This window comes from Marmota flaviventris, chromosome X, assembly GCF_047511675.1.
Source record: "Marmota flaviventris isolate mMarFla1 chromosome X, mMarFla1.hap1, whole genome shotgun sequence".
Classification (NCBI taxonomy): domain Eukaryota; kingdom Metazoa; phylum Chordata; class Mammalia; order Rodentia; family Sciuridae; genus Marmota; species Marmota flaviventris.
Genome location: NC_092518.1, coordinates 116,131,379 through 116,153,361, shown reverse-complemented (window position 1 = coordinate 116,153,361; position 21,983 = coordinate 116,131,379). Strand labels below are relative to the sequence as shown.

Sequence of the window (21,983 nt, the reverse complement as noted above, 5' to 3'; positions counted from 1 at the left end):
TCTTCAAAACAGAACTCTAAGTATGTATATCTATATGCACCATTTTTTGTTTGTGTGTGTAATATATTACTCAGTTTTTTTAGTTGTCTTCATCTGACCTCAGATTTACCTTGTCCAAAAGTAACATCATCTACCATTTTGTTAAAATGTTTTTACATCATAACTCATCCAATTACCTGAAACTTTGAAATCATCTTGAAATCTTTTATTTCCATCCACCAATTTTTTTGGGGGGAAAACCAGGGATTTAACTCAGAGGCATTCGACCACTGAGCCACATCCCCAGCCCTATTTTGTATTTTATTTAGAGACAGGGTCTCACTGAGTTGCTTAGCGCCTCGCTTTTGCTGAGGCTGGCTTTGAACTCATGATCCTCCTGTCTCAGCCTCCTTACCTGCCGGGATTACAGGTGTGCACCACCGCACCTAGCTCCATTCACCTATTTAATTGTATTACAAAGGAGGCAGGCAACAAGAATGGTTCTGGAGAGGTGCTTACATTTCAACTATTTATTTTGAAGTGTGTAGAATTGAACTATATGGTAAAGCAAACTTGAGTTAAAGTATAATTATAAATCCATATTTCTAATACAGGTCTCGATGATTAGAAAAACTTTGGCTGACTTTTTTTGTATGTGATTAGAGTGTCTCAATCTTCACTGTGAAATAAAGATAAAGAACTGTCTGTTCTGAGGGAATGAGAAACATATGCTCTGCCATTTTCTTTGTGCTTGCATTATTGGCATTTACTTCAACCCATGAATTCTTCGCAAATAACCTCTAAGTTAATTTTTATATTATGTCAGTTGTTGATTAGCCAAAAATATATAATATTATGCATAAATACATTTAACCTATGTGTTAGTCCAGTTGAGCCATTATAAAAAAAAATGTCCTAAATTGGATAATTTATAAAGAAAAGACACTTATCACAGTTCTCAAGGCTGAGCCTCCAAGATCAGAGCACTGGCAGTTTTGCTGTTTGGTAAGGGCCTTGTCTCCACTTTCAAGATCATGCCTTATTGCTTGCTGCATCTTTCCGGTGGGGAGGAATATTGTGCTTTCACATAGCAGAAGGTGGAAGGGGAAAAGAATGATTCCTTCTACCTTGAGCATTTTTACTTTTTCCGTATTTTTATTGGTAAATTATAATTTTGCATAATTATGGGATTCATTGTTATATGCTCTTTGTACACTTCCCCTCTCCCTCCCCTCCTCCTCTCCCTCCCCTCCCCCTCCTCCTCTCCCTCCCCCTCTCCCTCCCCATCTCCAACCCCTTAATCCCCTTCCTCTCCAACTGGTTTCCCTTTGCTTTTCATGCATCACCCCTACCTTTCTTTTTTTAAAAAAAATATTTATTTTTTAGTTTTAGATGGACACAATATCTTTATTTTATTTTTTTTTAATTTGGTGCTGAGGATCGAACCCAGTACCTCATGTTTTCGAAGTAAATGCTCTATCACTGAGCTACAACCCCCAGCCCCCATTAAGACTTTTGATTCTCAGCAGGTCTAGGATATGGCCCCAAATAACGCATCTGAGCATCTCCAGTGTTGCTTGCAGCTGGTGATGGAGGTTAGGGATCACCCTTCTGCTCCTAGTAAGAAGCGAAGCAATTTGATCACTTTTATGAAGCTACTAATCCCATTCACCAATGCTCTGCTTTTGTGATTTATTTATCACCCAAGGGCCATATCTCTTAATATGGTTGCTCTGAATTTTGGAGGAGATACTATCATTCAAGACACAATAACTCTCCACAGGCAAATTGAAAAACTAAAAGCCAAGGAGTGTGGGTGAGTGCTAGTGATGTGCCATTTGCTTTGTACAACCCTCCACTTACTCAAGAATTTCCCCAAGCCTTTTGTGGGACTACTTGATGTATGAATCCAGGAAGGGTTCTGATGTCAATTTGTATATTAAACATCAGTGAAGCTGACTCTTAAATTTTTCTTTGGATTAGAAAAAAGTTGAAGGTAGAAGTTCTAATATTTTCTTAAAAGCTTCAAGTGGTTATCTTGCACCTCCTCTGAAAATACATATCCTATTTTGGGAATCATTACTATGGACTTTACTATAATTATGACCCATAAGTAGAGAAAATAAACCTTCCACAGATAGAGAAAATGACAGTCCACTTTCCTCTTCCTGTTTCCTATCCCAACCCTAAAGATCTCCATACAGTGAAGAGGGAAGAGATAAGGAAACACCCAACTCTGCTTTAGGCCCATGCTGAGAACATTTCCCTGTCCAGAGAGCAGAGAACTTTGGATATTATCAAATAATGAAGCTAGAAATCAGTCCAGCTGAATCTTAACTATTAAAATGAAACCATGTTACTCACTGAAGAAGACGAAAAACTTGTGAGAATGAAATGAGACATCATGGAGAAAATACAAAGTGGAAAAGGGAGGTTCAACGAGTAGAATGATAACCACATTGAAAAACAAAAATCACAGGGAAATGTCTTATTTTGAGACCTCAGAGCCATCAATGTACAAATTACAAAGAAGAGAGAGTGAATAAATCACAGAGAAAACTGGGTCAGGCTAATGGAGGGAGTCATGGAAGTAGTGTCACTGAGGTGTATAACACAAATCTTCCAGATGAAGTGTGTGAACATGATTGCCAAGGACCATGTCAACCTGGAATAAACAAATGGTGAGGGGGTCATCTAATATCCCAAACACAATCTTCAATGCCAGATTCATATTGGTTTAGATCTTGACTCTGTCACTTTAAGCATTCTTAACGTCCTTGTGCCTCAGTTTCCCTAAGTGTTAAATGAGAATGATAATAGAACTTATTTTACACGGCTACTGTTAGGGGTAAAGGAGGGTAAACAGGCACATAGAGAGTGCTCCAAATAATTGATAATCATCAGCAGCACCATCACCCTCTTTGCCATCTGATGATGGATCTTGTTTCCCTTCCTGCTAAAAGTGAAGCATCAGATAAATTCTACTTGTTCTTTGGATACTGGCAGGTTGTGTATGTGTGAGGGCAGGTAGGGGGTATATGGGAAATCTCTGCACTCCCCTCTCAAATTTGCTGTGAACCCTTAAAAAATCTTTAAGAAGCAAAACAAAGTGAACAACAAGAAAATATTGACTGTTTTTTACAGAATTCCTATATTACAATGTATATTATACTAAAAGTAATTTTCACATAAGTGCCACACTAACCTCACAAAGTGGATACTGTCTAATTTTACAGAAGAGAAATGTCACTGAGGTCTAGAGAGGTTAACTAAATTGCTCAAGATCACACAGCTTATTAGAGACAGAATAGTGCTATCTCCACTATACCATATTGGCTGCCCATTTTGGAGAACTCATTGATAATATGGAAATGTTTATAGCACTGAAAGAAAGTGACCATATTAACAGTAAACTATAATGAAAAAAATCTAAAGGCATCATTAAAAATGTGTCCTTGATTTTAGGTTAGTAGATTTCAAAATGTTTGGAGGGAGAAAAGTCTGTTTTAAGACCTGTTTTACTTTTTTGAAGATAATTTTTCTTTTTGCCTCTGACTGCTCTTAAGAATTTTTCTGCATTTACCATAATCTCTTTCAATACTACTTCTGCCCCGTTTGTTCTCGCCTTTCTGAGATTTAATTACATATATATTAGATATTTTCCACCTAGCTGTTTTTTTCTCTGTGTACTTTGGTTTGGATGCTGTGTATTTAACTGTCTTTCAATTCACTGATCCTGGCTTCCACCAGCTCTATTTTGTTAAGTGCTTATATGTAGTTCTTAATTTCAGAGATTAGGGTTCAGATTTAGAATACCTATTTGATGATTTTTTATGGATTCAAATTCTTTGATGAAATTTTCCATCTTATCTATTTTTTATATTTCTTAAACACATAAGTAACTTCTCTATATATGTACATATAGAGAGTTTTAAGTGTATATAGCTTTATATAGAGTTTTAAGTACACATATGTACCTTATATACTTACAAGGGTGAAAAGACATGAGAGACTGTGTGGGATGTCACTAAGTTGCCCAGGCTTATCTCAAAACTTCTGGATTCACATGAATCTTCCACCTCAGCCTCCCAAGTGCTGGGACTACAGGCATGTGCCACTGAGCCCAGCTAATCATCAATATTTTAAAGTCTTTGTTAACTCAAATTTCTGGATTCCCTGGTTGTTTTGTCCTTGCAGAACATCTAATATTTTTAATTAAACATGGAACATCACATGTAAAAATAGAGAGAATCTGACTCCCACCATTGTTTTCTGTTTTCCTTCAGGAAGTACCTATTTTTTTCTTAGAACTTTTATCTGCTAGGCAGATAGAAAGGGTGATCAATCAGAACAATCTTCTTAGCCCAGTCAGTATGAGCTGATGAAGGGTGTGTTGCAGTTGGGTACTGTTTGGGCTGATTTGGTTCTCCCTTGTTTTCATGCAGAGCCCCCCAAGGACTGCAACATTTGTAAAGGCCCACCCCCTGGGAGGTCCTTAATGCTGCTCTTTGATTCCTGAGCACTAGTAAACTCTAGAAAACTCTGCTTTGATTTTCCAAGTTTTTCCCTTAGGCTTTCGGCCTCACACCCCATGTAGCATCCTCTTCACTGGCCCTGACACTTTATTTTTTCATAGCCTCACCCAGTTTATTCTCCACTTTGCTTCCAGACTATCTAGAAAATAAGACATTTACCTTATCATGATACTGCCCTGCTTAAAATCAAGCAAACACGTCTTATAATGTTCAGGATAAAGTATAATCAACTTAGCATAGTTTACAAGGTGCTGCATGGCTGTGATCCAGATTGTGATTTCCACCTCCAACCAGAGTATTCCTCTGCTTTCATCTTAAAGTCCAACCACACCACATTATTCATATTCTGTGAAGCCATCAAGCTCTCTTTTGGTTCTAGGGATTTGAACATATTGGTTCTTTTGCTGTGATCCTTTCCCTGCCCTCTTCTCCAGACCTACTATTAATCCTTTAAAATTCAGTTCATGCGTCATTTCCAGGAATATTTCCATGGCCCTGCTTTCTCTCTTATCACTTGTCTCATCATGCACCCTTAGTTTTCCTTCCTCTGAACTTTCACAGAACTCAGTGCTTCACTTTTTTTGTGAGAAGTGTTAAATATTCTTTATTTAATATCATACATAAACCATACTAAAATGCCTCTCCATAAGGAAAGAATAGCATTTTAGATACGGGGGGAATTCTAACTAAATTGGCATGGTCAACAAAAATATAAAGTAGGCACTGCTTTCATTATCTTCAACCATTGCCTTTAATAGGCTAATGAACACAAATTAAAACAAATGTGAATCATGCTTGGTTCTGAGAGAGTGAAGGGATTTCCCCCATATTCACATAATCCGTTATATAAATCTAAATATAAATCAGTTTTCAGATGTCATTCACCATTTTTATGAAATACTGAACATTACTAATTAAGTCCAACCATAACTTCAAAAAGGGGAAACAGTGATAGAATTTACTGAAGTGGGAGTATAAGCCAAGTATTAATTTAAGTACAAGTCAGTTTTGCTTAAATCAGGATTGTCCAACAAAAATAATTCTGTCAAGGCTGGGGCTGTAGCTCAGTGGTAGCGCGCTCGCCTAGCAAGTATGGGGCCCTGGGTTCGATCCTCAGCACCACATAAAAATAAATAAATGGAATAAAAGTATTGTGTTCAACTACAACTAAAAAATAAATATTAAAAAATATTTTGTCAGTCACTCATGATCTGATTTCTGGTATATCACATCAATTAAATTATGGTACACATAAAAAAGCCAAGAGACAGTTCTGTTTGGTCATAAATAAGGCAGTAGCTATTAATCATTAGTGGCTTTTTTGAGGCGAGCTATTAAGTCTGCCCTTTCTCCCTTCTTCTTACTGCCAGTGAAGATCATTTTTGTTCCAGGGATTCTCCAAATACTCCATCAGTATATCCTCTCCCCAGGTGCTGCCTTTGTTCTTGTTGGCATCTGTGTGAGAGAATCCAGCAGCCTGACCTGTCGTCCACCCAAACAGTCCATGGAGATTTGGCCCAGTCTTGTGCTTGCCTCCCTTTTCCATGGTGTGGCACTGGGCACACTTCTGAACAAAAATCTTCTTTCTCAACATCACCCATTTTTAATTTGTTCTTTCATTGCTAGTCAAGGAAGGTTCCCGATCAGAAGCCAGACATGCCACTCTCTGAGTGCTTCACCTTTATTTAGTGCTTTCCATGTTGCAATATAAATGTCTCTAATTCCCTTTTTCATTAGACTACAAACTCCATAAGGACAGGAACCATGTTTATCATGCTCACATCCATACCCTCAGTGTCTAGCTCATAAGGTCCTCAGTTAAGGTTTTCTGGTTGAATGAATTATTGAAAACAAGAAAGGAAGAAAATATAACCAAGGACAAATACATAGAAGATGACATAGGTAATCATGAATAGTCACCATAAAGACCTTTAAATGATCTGAGAGTTGCAATAAATGCTGAAAACCAAAAAAGATTCTTAGAGAATCTATATTCAGAGCAGCAAGAGGAAGGAGATTAAAAAAGATACATACATAGTGCTTAAGGATAATGATGCTATTTGATGGATGACATAGAGAAGGAATAATTCTAAGTCTGATTATACTCCTTTATTTCTCTGATTGTAGAAAAGAGATGTCCTGCAAGAGTAGAAGTAGACAAAGGAGCTTGAAGGAATAAACAAGGACATTATAACTAGACAGCGTTGTGATGAATCCTGGATGTGACACTAATGTGTGGCTTCAGTTAAGTCACATAAATTATTCTCTGAGCCTCATTTTTTTCCAATGTATAAAATGAAGATATACATAACATGGAAGGAAAGTCTTTGAATGATTATTAGGTGGTTGAAACTTAATACATGATAGAGATTTTTTCCAAAGAGAAGAAAGTAGATTTCTTTAAAAAGTAGTTTCTTAAAAAAATAACTTGTTGATGCAAACTAATATTATAGCAAGGGTTATTAAAAATGCTGTTACATATTTGGGTAAAGATGGTACCAACTGGAATTGTATGTTTATAGATAAATAGATCTAGATATCAGACTAATTTTGATTTTTTCAAGAATAGAGTCATTGAGGAAGATTGCATTACCAAACTGGTTAATCATAAAATGTAGACATAGTGCTTCTGGACTTCAGTAAATAATTTGACAGAGTTGTTTGAAAAGCAGAGAAATATTGGATGACTATTTAAAATTGTGCTAATATATAGAACATAACATAAACCATTTTAACATGAACAATTCAGTGTCATTAAATACATTCATGGTGCTGTGAAACCATCACCACTATCCATTTCCAGAACTTTTTCATCATCCTAAATAGAAAATCTGCACCCATTAAACAATAGCTCATTATTTTTATTCTCCTTCTAGTCCCCGATAATGTCTATTCTACTTTGTGTCTTTATGAATTTGGCTAATCTTAGAAATTATATAAGAAGTGGAATCATGTTGAGAGCCACAGCCGAAGGGGCCCCAGCAAACTTCCAGCTGCCAGCAATCCAGCTGCCGGATGATGATTGGCTCACAGCGGCCCCAGCAACATCTAGCTGATTGGCTCCTCTGCGGTGATGCTCATTGGACTGTTTCCCTGCCCTTTCAGACCACGGAGCTGCTCATTGGGGGACTTTTTGGCTCTGCCCACGTGACCCAGCCAATCGGCCTCAAGAGCAGGAGGATTGTGGGAGGTGGAGAGAAGCTTGTGGGGGGGAGAGACAGGCGTGTGGAAAGCCGGTGGTGGCAGTTGAGGCTCTGAGGGGTTTTTCCTGAGATGCTGTTTGTTTGGCGTGTTTGGTTCTAAAAATAAAGTTAGTTTCTTTTGACAAGTGGCTCCTGATTGTGCCCAGCCAGACTGCAGCAGAATCATACAGTATGTGTTCTTTTGTGGCTGGTTTATTTCACTTAGCATGTTTTCATAGCTCATCCATATTGCAGTATGTATTGAAATTTCATTCCATTTAAAAACTGAATAATATTCCACTGTATATATATATATCACATTTTGCTTATACATTCATTTATGGACATTTGTATAGTTTCTACCTTTCAGCTAGGAATGGGCTGTTTAACCAATGTGATGAACTGGCAACCGGCTGAATGATTGTGCTCAAAGGGTGCTGATAAGTGAAATTATGGCATCCTTGAAGGACAGTTCTAGTGGTTTGTCACAGGTGACTTTCTACAATATGCTCCTGATCATCAATCTTCTCAAGAAGATATAGAAAGTATTACTGACTCATTTGTATTGTAGTTGACACAAACATGGAGGAATGATGGCTTTATTAGATAGCAAGATTAGAGTTCAAAAAGATTGACAAATCAGAAACATGGACTGAATCAAGAAAGATGAAATTTCACAGGGGCGAAATATAAGGTCGTATATTTGAGTTAAAACTCCCAATTGCATGAATGCAGATTGAAAATGCTATCACTTTAAAAGATTAAACCAAAAGTGTGTCAATAATATTGTCTCCCCACACATTAAATTGATGTTAAGGCTATGTTTGTGGAAATGTAATATTTAAAAAGGCAATGATAGTCCTATTTTACTCTGTTCCACTCCTATGATATTGGTGCTCTTTTCTTGCCTACTTTTTAAAGAATACAGCATAGTATAATGCAAACTTTGTTGCTATACTTTTAATTCCAGTTTCATTATTTCTACATCTATGATTTTGGGCAAGTGACTTAGCCTCTCCATGTCTCAATTTGCTTAACTGTAAAATAAACATAGCAAACAGCAAAAATTAAAGAAAATTAATACCTAGTAACTATTTCACAAATATTCATTTTTAAAATGATGTAGAAAACGAATATTTCAAAGAAGAATAACCACTCATTCTTCCATTTCCCAGGTATTATTAAGCACCTCCACTGTCATAGGATGAACACTTGGAATTAAAGACATTCAGCCTAGAGATGTTATAAAGTGGAGGATATGAGAGTTGATTTCAAATATTTGTGGAAAATATATTAGGCTTTTTGTGAATGGCTTCACAGAATAGAAGTAGAAATAATGGGTGGAAGCTGCAGATTTTGGATCAATGTAAGAAACTGGAATTGGGTTCACTAACTGTCATTGCAGATATAAGCAAAAATTCAGTGAGAGTATTGTAAAAAGGAGATTCTAGCATCATATGGGTGATTTTAATGACCATTAGTTCTTCTTAATTCTTTCAAGATATGAAGACTCTATGATGATATTAAATATTTTTGCTCTTTCTTTCCTAAGTGATTGTGTGAAAACGACACACCTCCCACTTACTTCTAATTTCTTCATCAAGCCACATTTGGACCTAAGCAGAATTAATTGAAATCAAATGCAGGTTGATCTGAGAAACTTTACTTCTTTTTCAGCTATTAAGTTTACAAGTGACTTTAACAACCACATCATTCAGATACACCAACCTCTACTCCAGGTCCTCTGTATAATTACTGAGCAAAACAGTGGCCTAGACTTCTTGGGATACAGAGGCTAAAGGTAGTCTAATGAATTATTAAAGAAAATTCTAAAATGTTCCTAAGTGCTTTTTAAAACAGATGTCCCTGTTTTAAAGTTAAGTCAAAATTTCTTAGATTCAAGAGTGGTACCTGAGAACAAAATGTAAAGTTTGGTAGAGTTTTTGAAATAGTTCAGGATGAATAATAAAATTTTCTATTTTTATTATTTTTATAGGCTAGTATTTAGGAATTCATATAACTTCCATAACGAGAAAACTTGAGTCAGGAAGTTTTTACATAATGAGTGACCTAAATGTCCTCTTTTTGTCATTTGGAATAAAATGTGAAACAGAATGAACCCAAACACAACTTCAAGAAAAATATAGCATATTTCTTTTTTCATTACTTTCTGAAAAAGTAGGGATGCCCTAGAGAACAAAGTCACTATGTGAATCTACTAAATAAATAAATAAATTTTAATTATACTCTACCCTTTAGAGGGGGAAGCTCAACTAGCCACAAAACTACACAAATAACAGGCAATTTATTTAAATTTTAAAATTTTGCTTTAATTAGTTATACATGACAGTAGAATGCATTTTAACACATTGTACACAAATGGAGCATAACTTCTCATTCCTCTGGCTGTACATGGTGCTGAGTCACACCACTAGTGTAATCATACATGTATATAGGGTAATAATGTCCATCTCATTCCACCACCCTTCCTTTTATATTACATGGCAAAGAGAAAACAAAGTAACCAATGGAGTTAAGGTTGCTTACCACTTGGTCCTAAAATAAGGAGATAATCTTTTATTGTCTGAGTAGGCTAAATGTAATCACAGTGGTCCTTCAATGTGGAAGAAGCAGACAGAAGTGGAGGTCAGAGTGATGTAAAGAGAATTCAATCCAGAGCAGCTTTTGAAAATGGAGCAAGAGGACCATGAGCCAAAGAACATGGGCAGCCTCTAGAGGCTGGAAAGGGTACAGTATGGACTTTCCTTTAGAGTGTCCAGAAAGGAATGCAGCCCTGTTATTTTTAGCTTAGTGAGATCCATTTTAGATGTCTGAATAACAGAACTGTAAGATGATAAATTTGTGTTGTTTTAAGCTATTCAGTATGTGGTTACTTTTTATAGTTGCCATAGAAAACTAGTGCAACCATTAACCACTGAATCTAATGCTCTGCCCAGCATTATATTTATAAAATCTAATGTGCTCCATTTGTGTACAATGTGTCAAAATGCATTCTACTGTCATGTATAACTAATTAGAGCAAACTTAAATGTAGTATAATATATATTCTTTTCCAAAAGCACATGACACATGACCAAAATGGACCATAACCTAGGTAACAGTAATTTTTAAAAATAAATCTCATTTAAATGAATTTAAGTCATAGTAAATTGTTCTCTGACCATACTGGTTTCATACTAGAAAACAGCAATGGAGAGCCAAAGGGAAAATCTCCAATCACTTGGCAATTAAATAGTACATATTTAAATAATTAATGATTAAAAAAGGAAGTCTCAGAGAACATAAAAACTATGCTGAATGGAATAAAAATGAAAAGGCAACATTTTGCTGAGTATGGTGGTGCACGCCTATAATCCTAGTGGCTTGGGAGGCTGAGGTAGGAGGATTGCAAGTTCAAGGCCAGCTTCAGCAAGTTAGCAAGGCCCTGAGCAACTCAGTGATACCCTGTCTCTAATAAAATATAATAAAGGGCTGGGGATGTGGCTCAGTGATTAAGTGCCCCTGAGTTTAATCCCCAGTGCCAAAAAAAAAAAAGAAAGAAAGAAAGAAAAAGAAAAAGAAAACCAAGAGAAAAATGAAGACAGATCATATAAAATGAAGGAAATAGTAAAGATAATAGCAGAATTCAATGAATTGAACAGAGAAAAACAATAGAGAAAATCAATGAATGAAAAAGCTGATTCTTTGGAAAGACCAGTAAAATTGATAAATCTCTTGGTATGCTGAAGAAAAAGAGAGATGACACAAATTACTAATATCAGAAGTGAAAGAAGGCATATCACTACCCATACTGCAGACATTATCAAGATAATAAGTGATTATTTGAATAATTCTATGCACAGACATTTGACAATCTGAAATCAATCAATTGCTCAAAACCTACCCCCCCAAAAAAATACTCACCCAGGGTGAAATACATAAATTTAATAGTTTATAATTATTAAATAACATGAATTTGTAATTTTAAAACTTTCATAAAACAAATTTGAAATTTCAAAACACCAATAGAGAATTCTACCAAACACTTAAATAATCAATATCAGTTTTACACAATTTCTTCCAAAAGATGGAAGTAGAACGAACGTTTCCCAACACATTTTATGAGGCCAGTGGTACTCTGATACCAACAATAGGCAAAGGTAGCAAAAAAATAATAAAACAACAATAACCATAAGCCAGTATGTCATATGAGCTTAGATACAAAAATCCTCAAGAAAATATTAGCAAATTGAATCCAGCAATATTTTAAAAGAATTATATACCACAATGAAGTGGGGCTCACTTCAGAAATGCAAGAGTGGTTCAATATTCAAAAAATCCATGTAATCTACTATATTAATATGCTAAAGAAAACATATATCAACCAATTTAGAAAAAATTGCAACAAAATTGAATACTCATTCATGATAAAAGCTCTCACTCAAGTAAGAATAAAGAAGAATGTCCTCAATTTGATAAAGAACACTTACAAAAAACCTATAGCTAACCTCTTAAGTAATGGTAAAATATTAAATGCTCTAGAATAAGACCAAGAATAAGGCAAGGATGTATACCTTCACCATTTATTCATCATAGTATTGGAAGTCCAGGACAGTAAAAAAAGGCAAGATAAAGAAAGAAAAGACACAAATTAGAAAGGAGGCAATACAATTTTCTCTATATCATATTGCGTGAATATAAGATTCCACAGAATCTATAAGAAAGTACCATGAACTGGGGTTGGGGCTGTGGCTCAGTGGTAGCACACTTACCTGGCATGTGTGAGGCACTGGGTTTGATTCTCAGCACTGCTTATAAATAAATAAAATAAAGGTCTATCAACAACAACAAAAATATTTTTAAAAAAGAAAATACCAAGAACTTATAAGCAAAGCATCTTACAAGATCCAAGAACACTGGACACAAGATAAACACATAAATATCAAATTTTTTTGGAACTGGGGATTGAACCCATGGGCACTTTATCACTGAGCCACATTACCAGCCCTTTTTAATATTTTATTAGAGACAGTCTCACTGATTTGCTTACAACCTTGCTAAGTTGCTGAGGCTGGCCTTGAACTTGTGATCTTCCTTCCTCAGCCTCCCAAGCCACTGAGATTACAGGCATGCGCCACTATGCCCGGCCTAAATATCAATATTTGTATGTGCAAAACAGAATGAGAAACATTCTATTATTCATACTATTTATGATCATCAAATAAAATGAAATAATTGGGTATAATTCTAAAAGAGCATAGGAGATCTGTGTGCTGAAAACTACCAATAAGCAAATAAGCACCTTCAAAGATATTCAACATTATCAGTCATTATGGAAATGCAAAGTAAAACCATAATGAAATATTATTACATACCCATCAGAGTGGATAAAATAAAAATATTGGTGTTAGTAAATGCTATTGAGGATGTAGAGAAGATGGATCTTTCATACATTGCTGGCAGGAATCTAAAATGGTACAGACAATCTGGAAAATAGTTTGGCAGTTTCTTATACAATTAAACATGCACTTGGCTGAGCACTCAAGATGTGTGATTTTTATGGAGGACTATACTGCAGAATTCAAGAAGCCCTTCCAGTTGTTTGACCAAATGTGCAATGATAAGATTCTGTATAGCCAGTGTGGGGATGTGGTGAGTGCCACCAATGCTGTGGTGCTCGGTATCCTGGGGAACTCCAAGAGTGATGAGATGAATGTGAAGGTGCTAGACTTGAAGCAGTTCCTGCCCATCCTGCAGTCAGTGGCCAAGAACAAGAACCAGGGAATCTATGAGGATTATGCCAAAAGTCTTTGGGTGTTTGACAAGGAAGGAATGGTATTATCATGGGCACTGAAATCCATCATCTCCTTGTCACACTGGATAAAAAGATGACAGAGAAGAAGTAGAGATACTGGTGGCAAGGCATGAGGGCACCAGTGGTTGTATCAACTATGACAAGCTTGCCCAGATGGTGGTGAATGGCTGAGGTCATTCCTGGTATCCCTGGAGCCTGTGTCTTTCACTGTGTGAGCACCAGGGATTGAACCAGAGGTGCTTAACCACTGAGCCACATTTTCAGCCCTTTTTATTTTTATTTTTTATTTTGAGACAGGGTCTTGCTGAGTTGCTTAGGTCCTCACTAAATTGCTGAGGCTATCCTTGAACTTGCAATCCTCCTGCCTCAGTCTCCTGAGTGGCTGGGATTACAAGTTTGCACCCCCACGCCCAGCTTGTGTGAAATTTGCATGTGGCCCTGGAGAATTCCTGAGCTCTCTTGTCAAAGTACCTTTCCTATCTGGTCTTTCTTGAATAATGTTTGACATCAACATTCACCAAACTTTCTTTCTTTGCCTACACACACCCACAAAAGTTAAACATACTTACCATAAAACCCAACACAATTGCACTGGGCATGTATAACAAATAAATGAAAACATATTTTCATACACACACACACACACACACACACACACACACACACAACTATATGTGAAATGTTTATAGATGATTTATTTTATAATCTTTAAAACTGAAAACAACCCAGAAGGCCTGAAGTGGATGAATGGTTAGATAAACTGGTATATTCATACCATGGAACACTCCCTAACAATTAAAAAGAATTTTTCATATACACAACAACTTGGATGAATCTCAAGCATGTTATGCTTCATGAAAAAAAAATCAAATCCCAATAGGTTGTGAGTTGTATAATTCAATTTATTTAACATTCTTAAAAATGACAAAATTATAATTATGGGGAATAGATTATTGTAGTGCTTTTGAACCTTTTTTTCATGATTAACCCCACAAGAAGACTTTATAGACTTTGTTTTCTAATTGTCCTCTCTAGAAAATCAAATGCTAGGGAATAATATTTTGGTGGATAAGATTGAGTTTTGTCAGGATGCAAACCATGTATTATCTAAGATTTTTTCAGAGGTTAGGGTACAGGTTGGAATGGATGAGAGAGGGAATCCTATATATATGAATATATATTTTTGCAGTTTTAATTTTTCCATATTTTTACTGGTGCAATATAATTGTGCATAGTGGTAGGATTCATTATTACATGTTTACATGACAAAATAGAACAATATAATTTTTCTAATCTCATTCCCCAGTTGTTATAGTTTAGACATGAGGTGTTCTCCAAAGCTCATGTGTGAGACAATGAAAGAAGGTTTAGAGGTGAAATGATTGATTGGGTTTTGAGAGCTGTAACCTTATCAGTGGATTTGTCCACAGATACAAATTAACTAGGCAGTAACTATAGGCAGGTAGTGTGTGGCTGGAGGAAGTAGGTCACTGAGGGCATGACTTTCGGGTTTATATTTTCTCCCTGGTAAACAGAGCTCTCTCTTTCTGCTTCATAGTTGCCATGTCCTGGGCTGCTTGCCTCTGCCAAGCTCTCTGACATGATGTTCTGCTTCATCTTGGGCCCAGGATTATGGAGTCAGCAGACACTGGACTGAGATTTCGGGTACTGTGAGGCAAAATAAACTTTTCCTCCTCTAAGTTGTTCTTTTCAGGTCTTTTTGTCACAGTGACATAAAGCTGAATAAAACAACAGTATTTCTCCGTTTCCTCTCCTCCTCCTTCCCCCAGTCCCTTTCCTCTATAGATCTCCCTTTGATTTTCATGATATTCCTTCCTCCCCACAACTTTTTTCCCCTTTTTCTTCTCTAGCATCCACATAGGAGAGAAAATATACTAACCTTGAACTTCTGAGTTTGGCTTATTTTACTTAACATAAAGGTTTCAAGTTCCATCCATTTTCCTCCAAATTACATAAATTTCATTTTTCCTTATGGCTGAATGAAACTCCATTTGTGTATATATGCCACATTTTCTTCATCCATACATCCATTGATGGACACCTAGGTTTTTTACATTTTTATAATTTTGACTTTAGAAATCATGTTAATGTTCTTCATTTACATAAATAAAATTGGATCAATAAGGGTGGCAGGGGTGGAGGTGGAGGTACACCAAAAACTGAATAAAAATAGAAACAAATGAACCCAAGTGTATTTCAAATGAATAACCGAACTACTTTGAAAATACCCAACCCATGTAACTTTTGAACACAGCACCTTGTCTATACACCCTCAATCTAGAGATAAAAAGAACTGTACCCAAATCTTTAACTTTTTAACCTTATTGGTTCATTTTATTTAAACTTGAAATCTTCTTTCTGAAAATTTTTTTATACCTTTATTTTGTTTATTTATTTTTATGTGGTGCTGAGGATCAAACCCAGTGCTTCACACATGCGAAGCAAGTGCTCTACCACTGAGCTACAACCCCAGCCCAAACCTGGCTGTTTTTTTAAAAATATTTTTTAGTTACAGATGGGCACAATACCTTTATTTTATTTATTTATTTTTATGTGGTGCTGAGGATGGAATCAGTGCCTCACACATGCTAGGCAAGTGCTTTACCGCTGAGCTACAGCCCCAGCCCTGGTTGTTTTATGTAGTAATATAAGTGCAGCAAGTCTCAAATTATCTTGTTTGTACTGGAGTAAATGAGTTAATGTTGTCATAAACCAATCTTCTCACTGGAAAAGGGAGAAAAAATTATAAAATGGGTGAAAGCTAGAAGTACCTCGTAGGGTTGGATTGCAATTGGAAGTATCGGTTATATGCTTAAAATTTCTTCAAAATTAAAGAAAAAAAAAGAATATGAACTACAAAGTAATCAGTATATATGCATGTTCATATGTACATATATACATGCATAGATGTAAATATATTCTTGACTACCATGAACTTTACATATGTGTAATCTAGAGCAAGAGTAAGCAAAAGGCAGAGAGACAAAGAAAATTCTATAAAATTGCTGATTGGGAAATAATCCTTATAAAATTGTTTTCAGGATAACTGGCAATTTGACTAAGTGCCCCTGCTTTTATTCTTATTTTTTATTTTTTAAAAAAATATTTATTATTTAATTATAGTTGGACACAATATCTTTATTTTGTTTATTTATTTTTATGTGGTGCTGAGGATTGAACCCAGGGCCTTGCACGTGCGAGGCGAGCACTCTACCGCTGAGCCACAACTCCAACCCTTATTTTTTATTTCATGTTTTAAAATTCTTATTTCATTTTTGAAATGAAAATACACCCTTTATGTTAGAATTAGTATAGCATCTTGGTTGATAAAATTTATTTTAAAGTGAGATAATTTGTTTAAATCCCAGCTTTTCCATATACTATCAAGCTAGTTATTTATTCTCTCTGGACCCTAAATATTTGATCTCTAAAGTGAGACTGATAGTAAGTTACTCATAGGAAGATATCTGCCTACCAGATATTGAGCATATGCACTTCCTCATGGAATCCTCTGTAAGTTATACCTTGTATATAGTGTGCTCAACAGAGAGACTAGGCATACTATAGATGCTCAATATCTGATAAGCAATATCATTATTGCATATAATGATTACTATGTAATGATAAAATCATATATTTATGATATATTGCTTCTTCCACAAATAAAATATATGTAAGGCTTAGTGTCTATTTACCCAGATCAGACAACCACATAACTTATCTGTTCTTATTCACACATTCTGAATAAATATTCAGAATACACATTCTGGGAAGTCATAACTAAAATTTCAAAATATTTAAAAATTGTCACACTTACTATAACTTTCTATTGGGGAGGAATTCGGCATAAGAAATATCTTGTTTGAGCTTGGTATTGTGGCACACACCTGTAGTCTTAGCTGCTCAGGAGACTGAGGCAGGAAGATTGCTTGAAGTCACAAGTTTGAGACCAGCCTGGGCAACATAGCAAAATCCTATACTAAAAAAAGAAAGAGAAAAATGAAAAAAATAAAAGAAGAAGAAAGAAAGGAAAAGAGGAAGAAAGAAATATCTCAGTTGGACAATATCTCAGTTGGACTTTTAATAGGCATGGTTTAGTTATTGATGGAGCAATAGATTGTTACTATAAGGTTGTCTTCAGAAAATAAAGGGTGATAGCTCTGGGGTGCTAAAAAAGCCATAGTAAGCAAACTTATGTTCAAGTCTCAGAACTGCCTTTTTTCCTAGTGAGATAAATAGGCAAATCATATGAATCCTTTATATATCAGTTTCCTTAACTCTAATACACTGGATAGTATTTTCTGTTCGTAGGATTGTTGTGAGGATCGAAAGAGAAGTAGAGTGAATACATTTTTCTAAACAATGAGGTTTACATAACCATATCAGATGGTATTATATATTTTGTGGCACAAATCTCAAAGGCAATTGAGGAAATGGTTTTGGTGTACTTTGCCGTGGTTTTCTCAGCTATGATTTTGTTATTCACTGCCTGCCAATTTTATTCTCTATAGCTATTCAAATATAGATTTATAAGAGAAAAATTTCATTTATGAACTGTACAGTGATTGCCACCTGCTATATATGTGCCCATGTGCCTTTTCCTGAGAAGCGTGTTGAAAATGAATTATATTTTGGCAAAAAGATAATCAATGTGAATGAAAAAAAATCCCATAACAAAATCTACTAAAATTTTTGTCAATCAGTTGAATAGCATTTACTTACAAGTAAAAATGAGGTTAGCCCAATCAGTATGCATTTTTTCAGGCCCCAGAATTATTGATATTATTAGCAGGTAATCCAGAGATGAGATTAAAGTCCAGATTGTTGGCTTCCATTTCAAAATTTTCTCTGCATTTTTTAGGACTCTATCTCACAGTGTCAAAACATCTGGTTATAAAACTTAAAAATATATTTACCAATCTCTTTAAAATAATTTTTATTATGGTAAGAACACTTAACAGAAGATATACTCTCTTAAATTTCTAACAGGTAACACAGTATTGTTAACTCTAGGCATAGAGTTAACAATACAAAAGATCTCTAGAAATTAATCATCTTGCATAACTGAAATTTTATACATATAAAACACTAACTCCCCGTTTCCTATTCTCTAGGCCTTGGCAATTACCATTCTATTCCCTGCTTCTATGTGTGTGACTATTTTAGATAACTCATATAAATGGAAGCATGCATAAAAATTGTATATAAAAATTGTACATAAATTATATATTTATTCTACACAATATGTTGTGAAATATGTATATGTTGTGGGATGACTAAATTAAGCTAATTGACATACACACAACCTCACATACCTTTTTTTGTGGTAAGAGCACTTAAAAATTCACTCTTTTAGTGATTTTCAAGAGTATACAGTGTTAGGTCGGTGGATCATGCTAAACAAATTCGTTTAACAGATATGACTCTCCCCACAGGTGAAGTAGCTGTTCCCCTAACCGAAGGTAGTTAACTTTGATAAACTGAGGGAAATTACCCAGAATCCTGATGAAAATCCAGCCTTATTTCTCAACCCGCCTTACAGAGGCTCTCATCAAATATACTAAGCTGGACCTTGAGTCTCCCACCAGGGCTACAGTGTTAGCAACCCATTTCATTACTCACTCGGCTCATGATATTAGAAAAAGCTCAAATGAGCTGAGGAGGACTCTCGGACCCCTATCTGAGATCTGGTGAAAATGGCCATTTAAGCAGGCTCCATTGCAGAAAAGGTAACACCCCAAACTCAGGCCTTGGCAGCAGCCCTGAGGCCTATGTCTCCAGCAGAAGTTTCAGAGGGGAACCAGCATTCCTCTCCACCAGAGGCTTTCCTCAAATGTGGATGTGAAGGGCACTGGGCCTGCCAATGCCCAAACCCATGGCTTACTCCCAGGCCATGCCCCACCTGTAAGCAGACAGGACATTGGAAGATTGACTGCCTCATGGCTGGCCCTTCCTCGGTGCCTCTACGCAGGGGTATGACCAGTCAGGCAGTCCCCTCTCCTGAACTATTGGGGTTTGCAGAAGACTGAAGAAGCCCAGACTTGAAGATCCCCATCACCCTCAGGCCTTAGCCCCTTTGAACTACTCTATGGGCGCCCTTTCTTAATCAACCAAAACTTTCCTGTCACTCCTCTTCCCCTTGTGTCCTACCTGCCCTATCTCACACTTCTATACAAACTCCTAAGGGAACACGCAGACCGGTGTCTTCCTATACCACCTGTTACTTCTGTCCCAATACAACCAGGGAAGGAATCGGACCCTCTTCAACCAGGTGATGCAGTCTTACTTCGAGAGCTACATTCTCAGTCGTTGAAACCTTGCTGGACGGGACCCCATACAGTCATACTTACCACTCCAACGGCAGCCAAGCTCTTGGGCCACTCCCCCTGGTACCATGTCTCTCGCCTTAAAAGAGCACCTGTTTCAAATGTTCAGTCCTGGACTTCCACCACGTTGGGGCCTACCAAACTCAAGATTTCTCACCAACCCTCTCCTTTCGTTACTAATCATTAATCTCTCTCAAGCTTCTATCCCAACCCACAGATGGTGCTTCTACATCCAAGTGACATGGCAACGGGATGGCACCACCCGCTCTCAGTTTATGGGCCAAGGCGATTGCCCTTTCACTGGCTGTAATCAGGCCGTCACCCTTAATGTTACTGGACTTTTATGGGGCTTACAGCAGGAAGGGAAGGGCTTGGGAAAGGAAAAGGTGTCTCTAAGGTCCCTTGCCCCCTTGGAGTTGGTCAGGGGAGTTGGCTGAACTCCAGGATTGGCCAGGGGGTCCTGCTGATTGACAGGCGTTTCTGCCGGCATCTGATTGATGTTCTTTTCCGGTGCGGGCTGCTTTGTTCTAAGTTGCCACTAAGTCGCCACCGATCTAACATACAGGGCTGTGGTTGTGGCTCAATGGTGGAGTGCTTGTCTAGCATGTGGAAGGCACTGGGTTCGATTCTCAGCACTGCATGTAAATTAATTAATTAATTAATTAAAGGTCCATCAACAACTAAAAAAATTTTTTTAAAAAAGAGTATACATCTGGGCACAGTGGCTCATTCCTATAATCCTAGCCGCTCAGGAGGCTGAAGCAGGAGGATCATGAGTTCAAAGCCAGCCTCAGCAACTTAGGGAGGCTGTAAGCAAATTGGCAAGACCCAGTTTCTAAATGAAAACTTAAAAGGGCTGGAAGCCAGGCTTAGTGGTGCACACCTGCAATCCCAGTGGTTTGGGAGGCTGAGACAGGAGGATCACAAGTTCAAAGCCAGTCTCAGCCAAAGCAAGGCGTTAAGCAACTCAGTGAGACCTTGTCTCTAAATAAAATACAAAATAGGGCTGGGAATGTGTCTCTGTGGTTGAGTGCCCCTGAGTTCAATCCCTGGTACAAAAAAAAAAAAACAGGCTGAGACAGCTCAGTGGTTAAATGCTCCTGGGTTCAATCCCTGGTACCAAAAAAATATATAATATATAATATATTAAATATAAATATATATAATACTGTATTGTTATTAACTATAATTTCCATGTGATGAACTAGATCTCTTGAACTTGCTCTTTCTACCTAGTATAAGCAATTTGAAAATATAGTACATGACAAAAGTGCTGATGTACATGTGGAAAAAGGAACACTCTTATACACTGTTAGTGGAAATATAAATTGGTACAGTCATGGAAAACAGTGTGGAGATTTCTAAAAAAAAAATGTTTAAATAGAACTACCATGTGATCCAGCAATCCCAGTTCTGGGGAAGGAAAAGGAATTAGTATGTCAAAGAGATATCTGCACTCTTATGTTTACTGTAGCACCATTCACAATAGCCAAGATATGGAATCAATCTCATTGTCTATGCACAGATAAATGGGCAAAGAAAATGTGTTACATATACACAGTAGACTAGTATTCATTCATAAAAAAGAATTAAATCCTGCAATTTGTGACAATATGGATGAGACCAAAGCATATTAGGTGAAGTAAAATAAGCCAGGCAGAGCAATAATTCCTACATGATTTCACTCATGTGTAGAATCTAAAGAAATTTATCTCACAGAAGTAGATAGTAGGACGTGGTTACCAGAGACAAGGAGGGTGGGAGGATATGGAGAGATTGGTTAAGAGTATGAAGTTATAGATAGATAAAAGGAAAAAGTTTGAATGTTCTTTTACACAGTAGGGTCACTCTGGTTAACAATATTGTATTGAGACTTCAAAACAGCTAGAAGGGAGAATTTTGAATGTTGTCAAAAAATAAGTTGATTAAAACAGAGTCACCTGCTTCTCTTCCCTAGGGCAGTGCTGAAACGCCAATGTATCGGGTGGATATTCACTCCATTTCTCTACTTTCCTGCTAAAGGAGAAATCTCATAATTGTGTGTCTTCTCTTAATCCCACAGTGCCTAGCAGGCTGCTAAGATTTATCCACCCTCTCTTCTTGAGGGAGTACCCTGGAATTCAGA

At 36.7% G+C, this 21,983-nt stretch overlaps 2 pseudogenes; one reads left to right on the top strand and one right to left on the bottom strand.

Annotated features, from left to right (window-relative positions):
* Positions 1-5,816: 5,816 nt before the first annotated feature.
* LOC114101853 (cytochrome c, somatic-like) lies at positions 5,817-15,385 on the bottom strand (annotated as a pseudogene).
* LOC114101858 (myosin light polypeptide 6-like) lies at positions 13,220-13,682 on the top strand (annotated as a pseudogene).
* Positions 15,386-21,983: the final 6,598 nt, after the last annotated feature.